Source organism: Carcharodon carcharias, chromosome 10 (genome assembly GCF_017639515.1).
Source record: "Carcharodon carcharias isolate sCarCar2 chromosome 10, sCarCar2.pri, whole genome shotgun sequence".
NCBI classification, from domain to species: Eukaryota; Metazoa; Chordata; class Chondrichthyes; order Lamniformes; family Lamnidae; genus Carcharodon; species Carcharodon carcharias.
The window spans coordinates 55330815-55353276 of record NC_054476.1 but is presented as its reverse complement, the minus strand read 5'-3'; positions in this window follow the sequence as shown (position 1 = coordinate 55353276).

Below are 22462 nucleotides of genomic sequence, written 5' to 3'. Positions count from 1 at the left end.
GTGGAATTCTTTACCGTAGTGGGCTGTAGAGGCTGGGTTGTTAAGTATATTCAAGGTGGAGATAGACAGATTTTTAATTAGTAAGGGAATCAAGGGTTATGGGGAACAGGCAGGAAAGTGGAGTTGAAGATTATCAGATCAGCCATGATCTCATTGAATGGCGGAACAGACTCGATGGGCTGAATGGCCTACTTCTCCTATGTCTTAAGTTCTTATAGACTGGAGGAAGGACTCAGGCTGGAAGAGGGAGTCGAAGGGGAAGAAGGAGTAAGGGTGGCGGAAAAAGTAAGGGTGCCTGAAGGAGTCAGAAATGGGAAGGACTAAGACAGGGGTGGGAGAAGAAGGGTTCTAGGGGAAAAGAGTCCAGAGGGAGGAAGGGTTCCAGGGCGTGAAGGGGTTTGAAGGGGGGGAATGTCCAGGTGAATGTGCCGGGGAGGGCTTTAATGAGTCTGTGACTGCCTTCTGGGGAGCAAACTGAGGGTAGGCACAGAAGGAGGGAATGCTGAGAATGACTGAGAGCAGAGTAAGGCGGTAGAGTGGGAGGGTGAGGGTTCAATGGTAGCTGTAGAAGGGCTGGCGAGGGTGGTTGGTGGGGACTTGGTGGCAGACACGGACCCTGGAGGTAGGAAGGAGGAGGTTAGGGAGGTCAATGTGGATGGGAGTGGGATTTTCGGGAAGGAAGGGAACATACACATTCACCTGGACATCCCCGAAGGAAAGGGTTGTGGCTGGTAGGTCACTGAGGGGAGGTGGAGGGTGATGTCATGTGGGGGGGGGTGGGGTTCAACAGTGGAGGGGAAAAGGAAATGGGTGACTTGGGGGAGGGGAAGAATGGGGGAGCGCATGAAAAACTGAATCACGACTATGCTGTCTAAATCGAAAGTGAAATTAGAGTTGTAGTGAGTGAGATCGGGTGCTGTATGGGGGTGTAATCATTAGGTGGGCGAAGATGCAGGTCAGCTCAGATGGACAACTGAAAGTGAAACCCTGCAGGCAGCAGTGAAAATGTTAAGGACAGTGAAATGAGTGTGATACAGGAAGGATCCGCGTGTGTGGGAGAGCACTTGCACGAGTCTCCGAAAGGCCCTGCCTCACACACGCACTTCTCCCTCCAGAATCACTCATGGGCCTCTCCCTGCTGTTGTGAACAGGCTTCTCCTGCATGGTAATGGAGAGTGTGTGAGCAGGGCACATGGCACTGTATGGAATGTTTGTGTAGTGAGTGGAGCTAATATGAGGATGTGAGCTCGAGAGGATGTAAGCCTGAAGGAGATGTGAGAGTTAGTGGTGTTGTCCCTTGAGGTGTGAGATCCCTGTGGATGTGTGATGGGTTTATGAGTGTGTGAGTTGAGAGTGATGAGAAGATTGAGTTACCCTGATGGATGGATGAGACCATTCATCCTGTAGTACCTCTCTTGGCGCCGACCTCCCTTACCACTACCTCCCAAGCCAGATTAATGATGCAGCTGCCCATCCTATGGCCAGAGCAGGGGTAAAGGACATCATGGCGGGCCTCCATGGCATTCAAAAGGCACTCGAGGAACACGTCACTGAAGTAGGGGTGCTGCAGTCTTTTTATCTTTCAGGGCCATCCTGTCTTCTGTACTGCAGTTGTGGGCCTGAAGCACTGAGAGGTGTGTGCGCAGTTGCACTTTAAATATGGTGCCCGGCATGATGAAGCAGCAAGGTGATGACATGGTGGGCGAATAAGAGCCTGCCATTGAAATGGCGTGTTTCCCAGCAATGCATAAGTATTGCGGTGGGTTTGCAATGATACAGCATGAGAAGATGCCATAGTGGCTGCCAGGTAAAACGTCTTTTTACCCGCTCGCTACCACACAGTGCAAATTTGGGATGATTCCACTCTTTGTGTCCTTCGATAAAATTGCCATGGATCTGAATTGGCCAAAAGAATAGTGGGTTATGCTCTTATGAAGTGTTTGGCTCGGCAAGGCCTTCAAGATGTACTCATCTCTTGCACTTATATGATTGGAAGGAAGTAAAGACTGCTGTACTCAACACAGTATTTTATTGGCTGTAATGCTTTTGTATCTACTTAGATGTGGCAACATTATACAAATGTAAGTTCTTTCTTCCTGTCTTTCATCATCTGAGATCAACAATAGCAGGGTTTAGATGGCAAAGTTCCCTGTGCACAATCCAACAATATGTTGTGTTCCTATGTCATTGTTTCCAGTTCAGGTAAAGCACTTACAAAAACAACATAAAGCTTCATTTACAGTACCCCAGCAAACACTCTGCAATCAGATGCAGCGTAAAGTTCTCATCCAGCATCCCATATATTCAGTATAGCAAGCGAACCTCAAAATCCTCAGTGAAGGGCAGCTCACCAGGTGCATGTTGCTTATGTACAGCTGTGAAACACATCAGTGTGCAATCACGCCAACTTGCCCGGATGATCCAACGTGGGGGGGATGAATCTGGCAAGCAGGGCTTATAATGCAACGCAAATGTATTAAAATGATGCTCCCGACGTATGGCGGTGGAAATGCGGCCCGCTATTGACATGTGGAACGGACGATCTCAAACTGGTTTCACAACAGCATGAAACTGATTTTTGTCCTCACCATATTGTGCATTCAGATAAAGAGTCTTTAATTTTATCTTTCCAGTATTATTTGCAATGACTCTATTTGCTGATGCACTATGACCATTAAATCCTCTAAATCTAGCTGTCCCACTCTGCTTATCTTTACCCATATCATTACGCCATTCTATTGCCTCAACTTTTCTCTTTGGATATCTAAATAGCCCCTCACCTGAACCCTCTCCCCTAAATTTTATTTTAAAGCCATAACCATAGCCCTAGTTACACAATGCACCAGGATACTGATCTCAGCCAGTTTAAGTGGAACCCATTCCAATGGAACATCTCTCTCTTTCCCGAACACTGTTGTCAGTGCCCCATGAATCAAAACCCCTTCTTCCAAACCACACATCGAGCCACCTGTTTAATTCTCTAATCTGTTTGACTTTATGCCAATTGGCACATGGCTCAGGTAACAATCCACAGATTATTACTTTTGGGGTTCTACATTTTAACTTGGATTAATTCCTCAAATTCTCTCAGGAGAGCAGCATTCCTAGTTCTACCTCTGTCATTGGTTCCTATGTGGACCATGAAAACAGGACCCTCTCTCTCCCACTGCAAGTTCATCTCCATCATGAGGAGATGTCCTTAACCCTGCCACTGGTAGGCAACACAACCTTTGCAACTCCCGGTGGTGGCTGCAGAGAACAGCTTTGGGTATACCTTGTTCCCTATAGCCACTCCTCTGTGTTAAATTAACCTGCGATTCTTATCCAGTGTTAGCCTCTCAAAAAAATCTATGCTACAGGTAACAATCTACACAATGGGGGATTTGTATTCTGATTAATAATGGTTCTTCACCTGAAACTTTCATTTACTTATCAGTTCATTCTGTTTGGATAATTTCCATAGGACACATGTATAAACCCATCACCGTGTTCTAAAAATTAGGGATTTTTGAAACTTAAGCTCAGCTGCTGCTAGCCACACAACACGTTTCCCTCAAACAACTGTGAATAATAAGAACATATTGATGTCTACATCACCAGGGACCACTTGTAGAGACCTCTCATAGGACCAATGAGTTTTGCTGACACAAGAAAATGGATAGATACTGATCTCTATCTTGTCAAATGCCTCCCTAAAAGTAAACCATTATTGTAATTTCTCCTCATCATCCTCCGACTGCCAGGTAACTACAAATAAAATAGATTATACAAACTTACTTAGACTTCATCATCTTCATTGATTTCTGATCATAGTCAACAGCCCCCATCCCGATCCACTTTGACTACAGCAATCCAATAGTGGGATACAGATGGTAGCATATAAAAGGAAAGGAACATTTTTTCTGATCTGTAATAAGTGCAATTTCTTGTGCAAGAAAATGACCAACAGAGGGCCATATTGGACAAAATTCACATATTTGTTAATTCATTGAATATGAGTTCATGAAGGTCTTCAAGAGCTTGCCATCCAACATTCCTGTCACCATAAGAAATATATTCTAAAGAGAATATTTTAACTCCTTCATGGACTGATGCATTTCTATTCCTATTAAGTATTGTGATTTAAGTATTGTGCTCTCAACATTTTGCTGTGTCTTATTACTGTGAATAAGAAATGAAGTGTTGAGAGTAGTACAGATGACATTGTTTACACGAACTTTTAAAAGTTATTTGACAAAACACCACATAGTGGCCTTAATAATTGAAATAACGCAAGGGGCAGTGGTAGTAAGGATACAAAATTGGCTAAGGGACAGAAATAGAGAGCAGTTATGAATGGCTAGTTATCATACCGGAGGGAAGCATACGATTGTGTTCTCCAGGGCTCGGTATTAGCATCACTGCTCTTCTTGATATTATCAACAACCTGGATTTGATATACAGGCCAGTATTTCAAAGTTTCCAAGAGGTACGAAATTCAGAAATGTAATAAACAATGAGGACGATAGTAATAGGTTCAGGGGAAAGACTACAGGCTGGTAAAATGTGTAGACATATGGCAGATGAAATTTAATGCAACAGTGTGTGAAGGAATACATTTTGGCAAGAAGAATGAGAAGAGCATTGTGAACTAAATTACCCTTTTAAAGGGGGCAAAGGGACAGAGAGAATTGGGAGTGTATGCAAAAATCTTTGCAGGTGGCTGGATGAGTTGATAACACCAGAAAAAATAACGCCATTTGGAATCCTGTTCTTTATTAATAGAGGAATAGAATACAAAGCAAGGAAGTTATGCTAAACCTTTATAAAACATTGGTTCCGCCTCAACTGAACTCTTGTGCTCACTTCTGGACAGCAATTTCAGGAAAGATGTCAGGCCCTTGTAGAGGGTGTAGAAGAGCCATAGGGTCATTGACTGCTCAGGAGGGGACATTCGACCCATTGAGCCCACGCTGAAAGACATTTATTAGAATAGTGCCAAGGATTAGGATCTTCAGTTATGTGGAGAGACTGAAAAAGCGAGGTTGTTCATCTTCGAGCAAAGGAGGTTAAAAGGAAGTTTTATATAGTTGTTCAAAATTGTGAATTGTTTCAATAGAGTAAATGAGGAGAAATTATTTCTTTAGCAGATGGGTAGGTAACTAAATGACACAGATATAAGGTAATTGGCAAAAGAACCATTGATGACATGAGGAAACATTTCTTTTACACAGCGAGCTTTTGTAATCTGGGATGACCTGCCTGAAAAGGAGAAATAAGCAGATTTATTGGTAATGTTCAAAAGAAAATTGGATAAATACTGGAAGGGAAATAGTTTACAGGGCTAAGGGAAAAGAGGAGGGGAATGGAACAATTTGGATAGCTCTACCAAAGAGCCTCCTCTCGTGCTGTATAATTCTCTGATTCCATGTAGTCTTCACACTGTAGATAAATCTGACTATTAATTTTAACACTGTACACATTGATCTGATAGTGCAACTTTTGCCACCTTTTAAAGATACAGGAGAATGTGGTTTGCAACTCACATGATCTTAGGTATTTGATTCTGTAATTGTTAACCTTGGGAATGGTCTTGATCCAGACATGGACAGGAGAACTGAATGCCAGAAGAGAACAAATTCTCCTTAGTTACTCTTGTTGAACTATTCATGATTTTGAACATCTGTACCAAACTTCTTCTTAACCTTATCTGCTCTAAGGAGAATAACCTTGCTTTTCCAATCTGCTGCTGTCTGCCATCCAGTACAGAATGAGTAAAAATTTCCTCCAGCTAATTATTAGGAAATCCAAAGCCATTGTCGTTGGTCTTCACAACAAACTGTTTACTAGCCATGACTCAATTTCTCTCCCTGGTCACTGCATGAGACTAACCTGATTATTCACAACCTTGGTTCCCTATTTGACCCTGGGTTGACCTTCTGACCATATATCCACTTGAGCGCGTCAATAATTGCCCGTCTCTGCCCTGATTCAGTTTATCTTCTGCTGAAACCCTCATCCATGCCATTTGTTTGATAATGTGCATGTGAAGTGCCATGGGACATGATATTGTGAAAAGGGCAATATATAAATGCAAGTTGATATTGTTGAACAGGAGGAGTAGGTTCCCTTCTGAATTAGTCCATAAATTACCTGACTTATTACATTTATTTTCCCAGCATGTCATGCTGGGATTTAAACTTTAAACTCTGGGTTATTAATCTAGTACCATAATCATAGTATTCCTAGAGTAATAAAGATTTTCCTTTCAAAGGGACATAATGTTTATGCTAATGTTGATGGGAAAAGAGGAGGGGAGTGGAACAATTTGGATAGCTCTACCAAACAGCCTCCTCTTTTACTATATAATTCTCTGATTCCATGTAGTATTCACACTATAGATAAATCTGACTATTAACTTTAACAGTACACATTGCTCTGATAGTGCAACTATCAACCTACTTGATATGGAGCTGAAGAAGTGCTGTAGGCTAGTTTTGTAATGGTAGTGTCAACAACAAATTAAATTTATACAGTGCCTTTCACATAACAAAATGCCCCAAAAGCAGTTAACAAAGGACACGTTAAACTCTGATCAGGAAGTAGCAATAAGGTTAGGGAAATGACTGAAGATGTGCCAAAGTAAGTTTAACGAAGCTTTAGAAAGGTCACAAAGCAAAAAGATTTAAGAAGAAGATTCCAGAGTTCAAGGTTATGTTGCCTTAGATCACAATCAATGATCCCTAATATGATGGAGCAGGGGAGGGGGCAAACTGTGAAGTAGTGTTGCAAGTGCAGTAATGTGTGTTTAGGCATAAAGTTGGAGAAGATTGAAGTGGTAGGATAAAGTGAATGTTTAGATCCAGGATTTTGAAGTGTATACTCTAAGGGATAAGGTTAGGGAGGATGAAATGATGGGTGTGCAGATATTTTTGCAAGGGAAATAGTCACCAGTGGAATTCTGGATGAAATTGCTTGAGCTGAGAGGCTGTTACAGGGAAATTAAGGCTTGAGGTGATGAAGGCTTGTATGAGCGTATTAATAGCAGCAATTGAGCCATGGATGATGCAAATAATGCCACATTGCATTTCAGCACAATTTAAATTGTTGCCTCATGCGTTTATAACTAAATTTGCCAAACACCTTTTTTTCGGGAAGACAGTATACCTTTAATTATTTTTTGAGATGAACAAAATAACAGGTTTATAAGCGCATGATAGCTTAGCTTACAACCTTGATTCAGTCATCATTTGGCTCCTGTGCTATCTTTTCCTTGTACAAATTAATGCATTCAGGACACCCAGCTCCATGTAACCACCACCTCTCTTGGCCTTTACACTGCTGCTTGTCTGCCATCCAGCACAGAAATTAATGAATTAATTTGTAGTATCCCATTGTTCCTGGTTAGCTAGTTTGTACCGGCCATGCTCCAGAGGATTTCCCTAATGGAGGAGCCATAAAAATGCATGTAAAATTAGGGGTCATGGTACATCAAAGAGTACTCTAGCAAAGGCGTACTATACTGTGTTTTACATAGGCCCAATTTGCTTTAGCCTTTTTCAGATTAGGGTTCTGTAATTCCTATGAGCAACCATAGTAGCAATGTTGGGAGTTTGGAAATTGCAGATAAGTGGATTATATGTGGTGAGTGGATTAAAATGCATACAATATGTTATCTGGAAATGATCAGAAGACAATGAAAAATGTATTTAAAATACATGTTTGAGCTTAGTTTGGAATTCACTCATATTCAATAAGATTGTTCAAAGAGGAGTTACTCACAAGAGCTCAGAACTGTTCACAGTACAGATCTTGTGTTGAGTAAACTCTCTGAGGGTGAATTTCATCTCTGGTTGTCCTGTTTTTCTGTTGTAACTTTATGGAAAATCCGTGTAAAGCCTGGGAAAGCAGTGTAGCCACTGTTTACTATTTTTCAGGAGTTTTTGTAGCTCTCTTGCTGCAGTTACAGCAGATGAATGGGAAAATCTGCGGGAAAATACAACCTATCTGCCTGTATCTCTAGTTTTCTATCTCATGCTTTTTTCTCTTTATGTCTGTCTGTACATGTCTCTGTATCACCTTTTCTGTGTTTCAATGTTGCAATATGTGGCTCTACTATCTTTCTCTCTTTGTAAATGACTCTATATTTCTTTCTGTATCAGCCTCTCTTTTTCTACCTCTCTATCAGTCTTTCTATTTTTGTGTGTATATATTTATCTTGTGTGTGTGCAATCTCTGCCTTTTTGAGTGATTGTCCCCCTCTGTCCCCTCTTCCCTCTTTTACTCCTCTAAGTACGTTGACTGGCAATTACTTTCAGGTTCTAATTGCTCCCTCTTGTGATCCCATCTTCTCCTAACACATTAGAAAATGATGCATGCTGATCCTGGGTTGCTTCATGGATTTGGTTAGTTTGTGAAAATAATCCATGAGCCCATGGTGATGTAAAACGTTAAATATTGTTTTGAAGTATGGAAGGCGCCATCCTGCCTGCATGTTATTCAAAGTGGGCATGATGCCAACAGGCCTGCTGGCATGATGTTCAGAAACATAGCAGGCCTGGACTGAGTGAATGGAGCAGAGCAGGAACAAAAAAAAGCAAGGCATGATGACAGACAGGAAGATTCTGCAGCATACAACTGCAACCTGACCATTCAGATCAATGCTGCCAATTACTGAGGCTACAAGTTAAAAGGTTTTGTTTTGCTCTGCACCTTGTCTCTCAGCCAGCAGCTGGGGGATTCTTGGTGCAGAAAGCCTTAACTGTGTGAGTACAGGCCCTACTCTCACCTTTGACCCCAAGATAGATCCTAGCTCATGTGAACTGACTTATAAAGCTTGATATAGCTTCCCCTAAGAGGCTCATTCAGCATTCAGTATCCCATCTGTCATGGCACTTTCACACCCCACGTTACAGGCAACAGTAAAATCATTTTACACTGGATTAAGGGTTTGTTGTGACAGCTTGTAAAATCTCTGCTGGTTGGTGGGAATCCAATCCTCTTTTTCTTAAAAGGAGCTGGATGTTCACAAAAAACCTCAACCAAATCAAGTTTGGTTAACAAAGTATAATGGCACTGTACATATCTGACACTTCACAACCTCACAAAGCAGTGGCCAACATATACTTATGGTCATTGATATGCTTCCAGCAAACTGTTTCATTAAATAAAACCCTTTTATATAAAGCGCAAATGCTTAGTCAGAATTTTTGCAATTAAGCCTATATTTTATAGTTTCCTATTTCCCTGAAATCTCTTTAAAACATATTGGTAAATATGTGAATCAAGCTTGGACTGAAATATGAGAGGCTGTGGATAATATCAAGATATATTTAACACCAGTGTAAGTTGATTCCTGATTGGCCAATACTACTCCTTACCCCTGTCATTCAGAAAATCCCATTATGTAGGTTGTAATTCATTACTTCCCCAGGAACCAGCTGTGTGTCCCCTTGAAGCAGAGTTAGGCCAAGAGACTGAAACTGTTTGAAAAACACATTATGATTGTCTCATGCACCTTTATCAAGTTCTTCTGAATGGTTGATTGTTGCTTATTCAAAGCAGGGTTTCCAAATCCTATCAGGGTGGCTTAAGTATATTAAAACCTGACAGTACAAAATTAAAGAGAAACCTGGTTATTCACACACAAGAATAAGAGATTCAACAGGCTAGCATAAGGGGGAGCAAGAGGCTTCTCAACTGGTCTGGAAAGAGGGATAGGTTCCCCAGTCAGCATAAGATGCAGCAAGAGGATCCCCCAAATGTCTGGCCTGGCATGAGGGATGAATTCGTGGTTGTTTCCTTGGCTGGTGTGAGAAGAACTAATGGCAACATTTAAGGAGGAGAGAGGTGGAGATCATTCTAGCCCAAATGGATTTACTGTTGGTCATGCCTCTGTCTATCAATAACAACAGTCTGCATGACCTATTGTAATAAAATGTCACAATTCACTTCTGATACATGAAAATAACTGAGTACCCAGTAGTGGTGGGAGAAAGGTTAAGGATGGTGAATGAAGGTATAATCAAAGAAAAAAGATAAAAGCAAAATACTGTAGATGCTGGAAATCTGAAACAAAAACAAAAATTGCTAGAAAATCTCAGCAGGTCTGACAGCATCTATGGAGAGGAAGACAGAGTTAACGTTTCGAGTCTGTATGTCTCTTCATCAGAACTGAAGAGAAATAGAAATGTGGTGAAATATAAGCTGTTTAAGGGGTGTGGGACAGGTGGAGCTGGATAGAAGGCCAGTGATAGGTGGAGGCAAAGGCGAGATTGCCGAAGATGTCATAAACAAAAGGTCAAAGGGGTGTTGACGGTGGTGATATTAGCTAAAGGATGTGCTAATGGTGACATTAAGGGTAGAAAGCAGGATGAGCAAATGACAGATGGCCCTTGTGGGGGTGGGGTGGGGGAAGGGATGGGAATAGGCTAAAAGGCGGAGATAGAGCAATGGATGGCAATAAATTTTAAAAAATAATAGAAAAAAGGAAAAGGAAAAAATATATACATAAAAAAATCATTATTATTAGAAAAAAGGGGATCAAAAAGGGGATGAGGATGGAGAGAGAGTTTATGATCTGAAGTTGTTGAACTCAAAGTTAAGTCCGGAAGGCTGTAAAATGCCTAATCGGAAGATGAGGTGCTGTTCCTCCAGTTTGCATTGAGCTTCACTTGAACATTGCAGCAGGCCAAGGACGGACATGTCGGCATGAGAGCAGGGTGGTGTGTTGAAATGGCAAGCGACAGGAAGGCCTGGGTCATGCTTGCAGACAGACCGAAGGTGTTCCGCAAAGCGGTCACCCAGTCTGCGTTTGGTCTCTCCAATGTAGAGGAGACCGCATTTGGGAGCAATGAATGCAGTAGACTAAATTGAAGGAAGTGCAAATGAAGTGCTGCTTCACTTGAAAGGAATGTTTGGACACTTGGACGGTGAGGAGGGGGGAAGTAAAGGGGCAGGTGTGGCAGCGGTTGCATGGGAAGGTGTCCTGGGAGGGGGTTGAGGTGTAGGAGGTAATGTAGGAGTGGACCAGGGTGTCCTGGATGGAACAGTCCCTATGGAATTGTTTTATCTCCACCTTTTAGCCTATTTCAATCCCTTCCCCCCCATCCCACCCCCACTAAGGCTATCTGTCACTTGCTCATCCTGCTTTCTACCCTTGATGTCATCATTAGCACATCCTTTAGCTAATATCACCACCATCAACACCCCTTTGACCTTTTGTTTATGACATCTTTGGCAATCTCTCCTTTGTCTCCACCTATCACAGGCCCTTTATCCAGCTCCACCTCTCCCAACCCTCTTAAACAGCTTATATTTCACCACATTTCTAGTTCTCTTTAATTCTGAAGAAGAGTCATATGGACTCAAAATGATAACTCTGTCTTCCTCCATAGAGATGCTGTCAGACCTGCTGAGTTTTCCCAGCAATTTTTGTTTATAATCAAAGAAGTAGATTTTGAGGAAAATTTTGAAGGAAAGGAGAAAAGTGAAAAGGTTTAGGGCTAGTATTTTTCTGTGAAGGGCTAATTCAACTCAAAGAAGAAGAAAGATGTACAAGGTGTCAGAGATATAGAGATCCTGAGCTGAAGAAGTATGCAGAGTTAGGGAGGTTTGGGGCCATTTTAATTGTGGACAAAGAGTATAAAATTCATTCAATGGGGCATATAAAATTAATGAAGTGTGGCAAATATAGCTCTTATGGGGATGGATACAAATTTAATGTGTGAAATGAGATAGGTGGTGGAATTTTAGAACATAAAGTAATTTGTGAGGAACTGATTTCATGTGGGCAGCAAATAGATTGTTGAAGTAAGCAGGTACGGAACTGATAAAGGCATAGATAAGGAGATCACTGACAGCTGGAGTGAGATGTGGCAGAGGTGAGAGATCTTGTAGCTGGAAATGATCAATCTTGATGGTGGCTGGGATGTGTTTAAGTTTAACTCAAAGCTAAACAGCACACCAGGTTTGTACACCATTGGAATCACTGACTGAGAAGTTAGGTAGAGGGATTTTCACTCCTGAGGCAGGTGTGCAGATTTGGGGAAATTCCCTGTTCGACGTACCTGCCTCAGGAGAAACAGCCCTGAGTGGCCGGAATTCTGTTCTGGGGGGGCTGCGGATGGATGCTGCAAGCAGGCCTGTCATCCCTGGACACAGACTGGAGGTGGCCTCAAGGGCTGCCTAGTACCAAGCCAGACTGTTTAAAAGGACCACATTGGTTCTCCAGGACTTCCTCCCAGTTGTAATAAAAACAGGCCCTCCAGCCCTCACCCCTCACATCCACTCAGTCCCCCCATCCACTCCTCATGACCATCCATTCAAACCTATGACCCCCCACCCCCCACCACCCCCCCATGCCCTCTCATTCCCTCCAAGCCAAATTATGCTTCTTTACTCATCACCCAATGGCCCCTTATAGCTCCTATACCAACCTATGGCCAACTTAAGCCAACCTATGCCCCCTACCCACCACCCTTTGCCCCTAAACCTTCCATGCCAACTCACCCAGTATCCACCATGGGAAGACCTCAGGACCTATGCTGAAATTAAATAAAATAAAGTTCTAAGTATCTATTCTAGACTTCAGTATATAAAAAACTCTCATTGATAAAAGCCTGTTCAATACATTTAAATCCCTTCAAGTACTTAATCCCTTATTAAAACAAACATTTGTATTTACAACCTGACATCAACGACAGCTAATACCTTAATAAGGCAATCAAACTGTGATCTTAGAGGTTCCCCCCATCATTGTGATGATAGGTATTTGAAGCAGTAATAATGCAACAATGATAGTTGTCAGGCCTATTTCAACAAACAGCTATTGAAATTGCAGGGACCTATTTTTTTCAAATGGATTACACAGCAGGCTTCTTTCCCAAAATTCAAAAAGAGGGGATTTCAATAACTTGACAGCTTGACAGCTCCAGAGACCATATCCACCTTTTACACACATTCATGTCTTCCCTTAAAAGTTTTAAATCATGCACAATGGGAAACTTACCTCTCTCCAGCAAGTTATGAGTTCAAATGGCCTTGTGCTAGGTTTAGGTTTCCCTCATGCGTGAATCACATCCCACCCTTTTCCCCCATTTCTACCCCCCTCAGGCAAATATAGGATCTGTTGAAAATAGGGATGGGACTTCCGGATTTGGGGTCCCGGTGCCACTTTGGCTAAGGTGAAGAGTCTCCATGACTCCATGAAAATCCGGGCCTCAGTGTTCAATTTGCAGAGATTTTGCTGGAAGCTGGAGTAGATAGCTTAATTCTTGGTAATGCTGATCCAAAGGAAGTTCTTATTTGCCCTGGGCTTGACGTCAATTAAGCAATTGAACAACAACAGCAACAGCAACTTATATTTACATAGTGCCTTTAAGATAATAAAATGTCCCAAGGAGCTAAGCAAAATTTGATACGCATCCACATAAGGCTACATCAGATCAGATGTTGAAAAGCTTAGTCTAGGAGCTAGGTTTTAAGAGCATAAGAATGTAAGAAATAGGATCAGGGATAGGCCATTTGGCACTTCGAGACTGGTCCACCATTTAATAAGATCACGGGTGATCTGACTATTGCCTGACCGCTAATTTCTTGCCTCTTTCCCCCATAACCTTTGTCTTCCTTGTAGATCAAGGACTCTTAAAGGAGGAAAGTGAGTTAGTCAGAAAGGCTTAGGGATAGATTTCCAGAGCTTAGGGCCTGGGCAGCTGCAGGCATGACTTGCAGTGGTGGAGCAGTTAAAACTGGGGATGTTCAAGAGACCATAAATAGTTTACCCCAGATACCTTAGAGGGTTGTGGGGCTGGAGGAGATCACAGGGATAAGGGAGGGCAAGGCCTTGGGGGGATTTGAAAACAAGAAAGAAAATTTTAAAATCCAGGGCCAGAATTTTAAATGTCCTCTGGAAGGTGGCTGACAGACGGGAAGGGCTTAAAATTGGGTGGCATGGTAGAGGTCACAGTGCCCATTGTCTACCTGCCTCTGCTGGTATTTTCTGGGTGGCAGGGTAGGTGGTGAGCCACCTACCCTTAGGCCAATTGAGGCCCTTGAGTTGCCAATTAATGGTGACCTAAGGGCGTCAACCTGCCAGCAATGGGAGGTGCCCATGCCATGTGGCAAGGCCATCAGGTAAGCCTTGGCATTCTGGCTGTGGGCCTGTGGGGGTTGGGGATTAGGGGAGGGTGAAGGTAGGAGGATGTGGTCCTGCCTGTTTGGGCAACCTGAGCCCAATGGTGGGCTCCATTCCTGCAGAAAGGGCGACTGCTGATTGATTCTGCAACCACCCCCCCCACCCTTCTTGGCCTCCTGATCACTGCCCAAACCATCCTCAGCAGTGCCTGCCTGACTGGCCCCATGGAGGCTGCCCCACTTACCCTGCATGTCTCCTCATTGGGGATTGTAACCTCCGTTCTTGATGGTGCTGCTGGGATTGGAGAGCTGCCAGCTGTTTTATTGGCTGGCAACTCTTGGGAGCGAAAGCTATGACCTCAAGCAATCAACTGCCTGATAGCTGTAAGGTCCTGTTGTGGCGTCCTGGGCTGCTGGACTTAAGCTCGCCCCTAACTTCTCAGTTGTTGGGTAGGGCCACGATCTGAGCATTAAAATCCAGCCCAAGGCATTGTTTGACAGGGAACCAATGTAGGTCAATGATCACAGTGGTGATGGGTAAAAGGGACTTAGTGAAAATAAGGATGTAGGCAGCAGAATTTTCAAAGACCTCATATTTGCAGAGGGCAAAATATGAGAAGCCAGCCAGAAGTGCATTGGAATAATCCAAGTCTAGAGATAACAAGGCACAAATGAGGGTTTCAACAGCAAATGAGCTGAGGCAGGGGTAAAGTTAGGTGATATTAAGGAGGCTGAAATAGGCAATCTGCGTAATGGTGCGGATCTGTGTCGGAAGCCATCTTGGGGTCAATGTTGGTGAAGAGGGAGCGCTGAGCACTGTCAACATAAATGTGAACATTGGCTCCATGATAAAGAATGGTGTCACAAAGAGGCAAATTGTAGAGGAAGGAAAAAAAGATGTCAAAGATGGTTTTGGAAATCGCACAAGGAAATCATGCAAGGGTGGAAGAAAGTGTCATCATAGGGAATATGCTGTTTTTATTGGGTCAGATAAAGGTGGAACCTGGATAGTGCAGATTCACTGAAGCAGATAGTGAAGGAGAGATAGTGGAGGAGGGTGTAGTGATGCACTGTATCTAAGACTGAGGAATTGCCAAGTAGCCTGACCAACGTTTTATTTGGAGGCATCTGTGAAGCCATCAGTATGCTGAGCATTCCTTCTTTTCTCACCAAGAGTGTAAATCCTAACAATTAACACAATGGGGAAACATCAACCAGGAGCAACATGAGCTTTTTGCTTACTGCATCTCGGGATTTCAGTGAATCAAACAAAAGAAAACACTGCGGTAATAATTTTTTCTCGATTTATATAATGCAGAAATTATTCACAGATTCTATCACATAAATTGTAATTCTAGGATTGATTTTTAACTCTCTCTGCCTAGCAAGAATTATGTGGAGATGAGGTTCAGGTGGCAAGGGGGGAGTGGGTGGTTGGCATACCTGACATGTTCTGAACTGACCTCAGAACACAATGGTAGGGCCACCCACTCCAGGAAGGACAGGCCCTACTTTTTGTTCAAAAACGTTAGCCTCACGATGACATCAGCGCCACAATGTCCTTTCAATTAAGATCTTTCAGAGACCAACATAGAGCAAAACATTATCACAGGACCTGGCAGTAGTCAGCAGAGAGGCCAGAAAAGCTCAAAGTAAGTGTTTAAATGTACCTTTTTTATGAGTTCTTTTCTTTCCGGAATGCTCCCCTACATAAAATTGACCTTTCTGTGATACTTGGGCCCGGATTTTTTAAAAATTCATTCATGGGACATGGGCATCACTGGCTGGGCCAGGATTTATTGCCCATCCCTAATTTCCCTTGAGAAGATGGTTGTGAGCCACCTTCTTGAACCGCTGCAGTCCATGTGGTGTAGTACAGTGCTGTTAGGAGGGAGTTCCAGGATTTTGACCCAGCCATAGTGAAGGAACGGCGATATATTCAGGATGATGACTTGGGAAGGAACCTCCAGGTGGTGGTGTTCCCGTGTGCCTGCTGCCCTTGTCCTTCTAGATGGTAGTGGTCATGGGTTCGGAAGGTGCTATCTAAGGAGCCTTGGTGAGTTTCTGCAGTGCATCTTGTAGATGGTACACATTGTTGCCACTGTGCGTCGGTGGTAGAGGGAGTGAATGTTTGTGGATGGGGTGCCAATCAAGTGGGCTGCTTTGTCCTGGATGGTGTCAAGCTTCTCTAGTGTTCTTGGAGCTGTGCTCATCCAGGCAAGTGGAGAGTATTCCATCACACTCTGCATTGTGCCTGTAGATGGTGGACAGGCTTTGGGGAGTCAGAAAGTGAGTTACTTGCCACAGGATTCCTAGATTCTGAAGAAGGCTCATACAGACTTGAAGCATTAACTCTGTTTCTCTCTCCACAGATGCTGTCAGACCTGCTGCGTTTTTTTCAGCATTTTTTGTTTTTCTTTCAGATTTCCAGCACCCGTGGTATTTTGCTTTTTTCTTTACCTCTGACCTGCTCTTGTAGGCACAGTATTTATACGGCTAGTCCAGTTCAGTTTCTGGTCAATGGTAACCTCCAGGATGTTGATAGTGGGGGATTCAGTGGTGGTAATGCTATTGACTGTCAAGGGGCGATTGATAGATTCTCTCTTGTTGGAGGTGGCCATTGCCTGACACTTGTGTGGTGTGAATTTTACTTGCCGCTTGCCAGCCCATGCCGGGATATTGTCCAAGTCTTGCGCTATTTGGACATGGACTATTTCAGTAACTGAAGAGTTGCAAATGGTGCTGAACATTGTGCAATCATCAGTGAACATCCCCACTTCTGACCTTTTATTGGAAGGAAGGTCACTGATGAAGCAGCGGAGGATGGTTGGGCCTAGGACACTACTGTTATGATTGGTCCCCGGGTGAGGTTCCCTCAGTTTGGTATGATCCTGGACGAGGTACCCCAAATTGTTATGCTCCCAGGTGAGGAGGGATGAACTGGCTCCCTTTCTTTATTCAACCTCTTCGTTTGGTCGCAACAAGGTTAATTTAAAAAGGATCCCTTTCCTCATGGATACCTTTTTCCAGTCCAAATGTATTTATGTTTTAAAAGGAGTCAATTTAACCAGGCTCACTTACGTAAAAAAAAAGTGAGTTTATTATTTACTAAACGCGAGGAAAAATAACAAAAATGCAACACACATATGCACAGATTAGAAATGGGAAATTGAGTTCAAAAATAAAAGTTAAAAATGATATACAAATCAATCCTTTGGCTTGTCTGTGAGGAGCAGATGGTGAAACATTGCGGCCATTAAGTTGGGGTGATTCCAGTGGAGCTGACCCTTGGCAGTTGAGCAATTGGTTTGGTGATTCTTGGTTCTGCAGGTTAGCTGAAAAGAATTGTCCTGTTTCCTTTTCGACTGTGGCTTTGCTGACTTGTGAATTGCTTCCAGCAATTAGAGAGAAAGCATTTTTTACCTCCAAGTGCAGGGACGCCCAGTTGGAGTTTTCAGCTGTGATCTTCACAGCACACACACATCAGAACAGACTAGCACACAGATGAGGGTTGAAATTGGCTTTTTAAAACCCCTTTCCTTGTGTATTCCTGGAAAGGAAAAACAAACATGTCTTTCGCACAGATCTGTTTTCTTTTCAACTCAGTTCATGTTAACAGTCTGGGATATACCTCAACAGGAGGAGGTAATCATTTTCTATTGCCTTTGCAACCACAGGAGATTACAGTTCAGTTTGCATTGTAACTTATCCTTTGAAGTGCCTCTGTCTGAAGTAGGCTGTGTCACACCTTTTAGATGCAACATTCCATTCTGTCTGTACTAGTTGGTCAAGTAGTGCACATTGGAATTTTCCAGCAAGTGTTTACCTCACAGTCTCAGCCAGCTTTGCTTCTGTCCTTTTTTTAAAAAACAAATATCTTCCTTAAAAGTTCAATAAATACATAAGTAATTTGGGAATAGGATCCATGATCATGACACTACCTTGAGGAACTCCTGCAGCGATACCCTGGAACTGAGACAACTGACTTCCAACAACCACAAACATCTTCCTTTGTGCTAGGTATGACTCTGACAAGTGGAGAGTTTTCCCCCTGATTCCCATTGACTCCAGTTTTGCTAGGGTTCCTTGATGCCACACTCTGTCAAATGATGCCTTGATGTCAAGGGCAGTCACTCTCATCTCACCTCTGGAGCTCAGCTCTTTTGTCCATGTTTGAACCAAGGATATAACGAGGTCAGGAGCTGAGTGACCCTAGTGGAATCCAAACTGAGCATCAGTGAGCAGATTATTGCAAAGCAAGTGCCACTTAATAGCATTGTTGATGACCCCATCCATCACTTTACTGATGATGGAGAGTGGATTGATGGGGCGATAATTGACCAGGTTGAATTTGTCCTGCTTTTTGTGTATAGGACATACCTGGGCACTTTTCCACATTTCCAGGTAGATGCCAGTGTTGTAGCTGCACTGGAACAGCTTGGCTATATGTGTAGCAAGTTCTGGAGCACAGGTCTTCAGTACTATTGCCGGAATATTGTCTGAGCCAATAGCCTTTGCAGTATCCAGTGCCTTCAGTCATTTCTTGATATTGCGTGGAGTGAATGAAATTAGCTGAAGATTGGCATCTGTGATGCTGGGGACCTCCGGAGGAGGTCGAGCTGGATCATGCACTCGGCACTTTTGGCTGAACTCTGTTGCAAATTCTTCAGCCTTATCTTTTGCAGTGATGTGCTGGGCTCCTACACCATTGAGGATGGGGATATTTGTGGAGCCTCCTCCTATAGTGAGTTGTTTAATTGTCCACCATCATTCACGACTGAATGTGGCAGGACTGTAGCTCTGATCCGTTGGTTGTGGAATAGCTTAGCTCTGTCTCTAACTTGCAGCTTATGCTGTTTGACATGCAAGTGGTCCTGTGTTGTAGCTTCACCAGGTTGATACCTCATTGTTGGGTGTGCCTGGTGCTACTCCTGTCATGCCCTCCTGCAATCTTCATTGACCCAGGGTTGATCCCCTAGCTTGTTGGTAATGGGAGAGTGGGGGATATGCCGGACCATGAGGTTACAGATTTTGGTTCAGTACAATTCTGCTGCTGATGGCCCACAATGCCTCATGGTTTTCAGCCTTGAGTTGCTAGATCTGTTCAAAATCTATCCCACTAGAGTGGTAGTGCCACACAACACAATGGAGGGTATCCTCAATGTGAAGATGGACCTTCGCCTCCATAAGGACTATGTGGTAGTCACTCCTATCCAGAGCTCAAGTTTCTGCAGTTGGGAGCATTTCCTGCACATGTGGTCATCTAGGTCAGCAGTAGTGTCCATGACTTCCCGCATATTACAGGGCACACTTTTCACACAATTGAGCTGCCCTGCCATGTCTTAATTCTATTTCCCTGATGTTAACTTTATTTTACCTTTGTTTACTTATATTACTTTATGTTATCTGAACAGGTTTAAATGATTTAGTAGGCTTTTATCAATGAGAGTTTTTTTTGATATAGTGAAGCCTGTAATAGATATGTAGAACTTTGTTGAATTTCATCTCAGCATGGCTTCTGAGGTCTGGCATGGTGCACATTGAGTGAGTTGGCATGGAAGGTTTAAGGGAAAAGGGTGGTGGTTAGGGGGAATGAAGTGGCATAATTGGAACTAAGTTGGCATAAGGGCCTGTGTGGATGAGTGGGGGTCATGGGTTAGCATGAGTTGACACTAGGTTGGCATAGAGGCTATAAGGGGCCATGGGGGGTAGGTATAGGGTTGTGGTTTGGCATGGAGGGAATGAGGGGCCATGGGAGGGTTGGTGGAGCATGAGGTGGCATAAATGGGGCAAGGGGATGTGAGGGGTGAGGGCTTGAGGGCCTAATATTTTTATTGCAACTGGATAGTGTCCCAGAGATTGGAGGTGAGCCTTTTAACCAGCCTGCCTTGATACTTGGCAGCCCCTTGGCTGCCTCCACACAGTTTCCAGACTGAATCCAGCATGCACCCACACCCTCACCATCCCCCATCCCCCCACCTCCTGCCACAACTCCCCTCCACCTACCCACGTATGAAAATCAGACCATCTGAGGCTGTTTCTCCTGAGGCTGTTGCGCTGAGCCGGGAATTTCCTTTAATCCCATTTACCAGCAGACCAAGGAAGCTGGTGGAAAATACTGTCACTTTAAATGGGACTACAACATGGAATGATACACAATAAAACATTGTCCAGAGTCAGGTAGCTACTATGACACTTGACTCAGCTGCTGAAAAATTGTCTCCATCCTTCCTGTTCATTCTATGGCTAGGACTTTTTGATAGAAGTCCATTTTCAGTGAGGTAGGACCTCTGCTCATCCATCGAGATCTCTGACAGTTTATTGTTTGATCTAGTGAATTCCTCCATCCTCCTCCACTGTCTCTGCTCTATAGAATAAAGAAAGACTTGCATTTCTATAGCACCTTTAACAACTGTCAGAGATCTCAAAGTACTTTACAGTCAATGGAGTACTTCTGAAGTTTAGTTACTGTTGTAAAGTAGAAACACAGCAGCCAATATGTGTACAGCAAGGTCCAACAAACATCAACGTTATAATGACAAGATAATATGTTTTAGTGATATTGACTGAGGGATGAAGATTGACTGGGACACTGGGTAGGGGTGGGGGCAGGAGGCGGGGGCAAGGGAGAGAAGGAGTATTGGGGAACTTGTCTGCTCTTTTTTGAAAAAGTGCCATGGAATCTTCTACATCCATCCAAGCAGGCAGATGAGGCCTCTGCTTAATGTCTTATCCAAATGATGGCACCCCTGACAGCGCAGCGCTCTCTCAGTACTGTACTGGAGTGACAGCTTTGATTTTTGTACTCAATCCCTAGAATGGGACTTGAATCTCGAACCTTGAGACTCGGAGGTGAGAATGCTACCAACTTCTTTATTCTTTCATGGGATGTGGCATTGCTGGCAATATCAAAATTTGTTGTCCATTCCTAATTGCCATTGAGAATGTGATGGTGTACTGCCATTTTGAAACGCTGCAGTGCATCTGGAAACTTCCTTGCAGCAGTTTGATAGAACCAAGGGCCTTGCTAGTTCAGAGCACAGTTAAGAGGCAGCTACATTGCTGTGGGTCTGGAGTCACATGTGGGCCAGACCAGGTAAAGATGGCAGATTTCCTTCCCTTTGGAACAAGATGCATTTTTATAACAAATATGATAGCTTCACCCTTACTGAGACTAGCTTTCAATTCCTGATTTATTAATTAAATTCTGCTATTGTGGTGAGGTTTGAACCTATGCCCCAGAGCATTAACTTGGGCCTCAGGGTTACTAGTCCAGTGACATTACCAGTATGCCACCATCTCCCCTAACTGAGTCATAGCTGTTATACATACTCCATAGACATTGCCCTAACCTCTTTCTATGCCTACCTATTCTAATATAACCAACATGTGCTACTCCTCCCACCCCTGCATATTAACCTTGGGTCTCCAAGGCCCTAAACTTGGGCCCTTTCTTTTCAACCCTGGAATAATTTGAATATAAGTTCATGGCTGAGACTTGCCATGGGAGACTGCTGTAGTGAGAAAAAGCAGCAGTCACTGATCTGCTTGCAGGAATTTTATTTTTGGTCCAAGTTTTTCTTTTTACTAATTGAGGCCTGTGCACAGCTGCACTTGAGTGTTTGCATAGATCCCTTTTCCAATGAACCTCCAAATTGGCCTCTTGGTCCTAGGGCCTAGCAGGTGAGCCCTGTATTCAGCAATCAATCAGGGCAACTTAAAATGAAAGACTGCCTCACTCAAATTGATTTAGGAGCCCGCCCACATGTGGATGAGTGTATGTTAAGTCACTTGACTTGCCTTTCACAAAATATGGTGCAACTTTCCAATTCTATCTGCTGATATATAAGAAGGGGATCAGGAAAACAAGTGATGTATCTCTACAAATCTCCAGATCTTTCTGCCATGGCTTTACCTATAAATGTGTTCTCCCCACATTACCCCAATACCTCCACACAACATTAATCCTCCAATTGTTTGTAACAATTATTATGAAAGTCCCTTCCAGCTCTTTACCCCTATTACTCATGTCTACCCAGGTCTCTTTTCCTGCCCACACCATAATCATTTTTTCCTCAATTGGTTTAGTCACTTGTTCTCAGCTGGGACTTGGTATACTGCCGTTATGGATTCAGACACACAACTGCCCCATTAAGATCGTGGTTGATGATTATTTCACAAGCATAAAACCTAAAATATTAATGCAGTAATTGTAAGTTAAACCAGTTCTTACTGTAATGGGGATCATGTGACTTAACTGATGAATCAGCACTAAGCGTGGGGAATCTTAGGGGCGGAGCTTTTTAGCCTTGGTCTGGGACAAGCATGCAGCCTCACCAGGTGTCTGAAA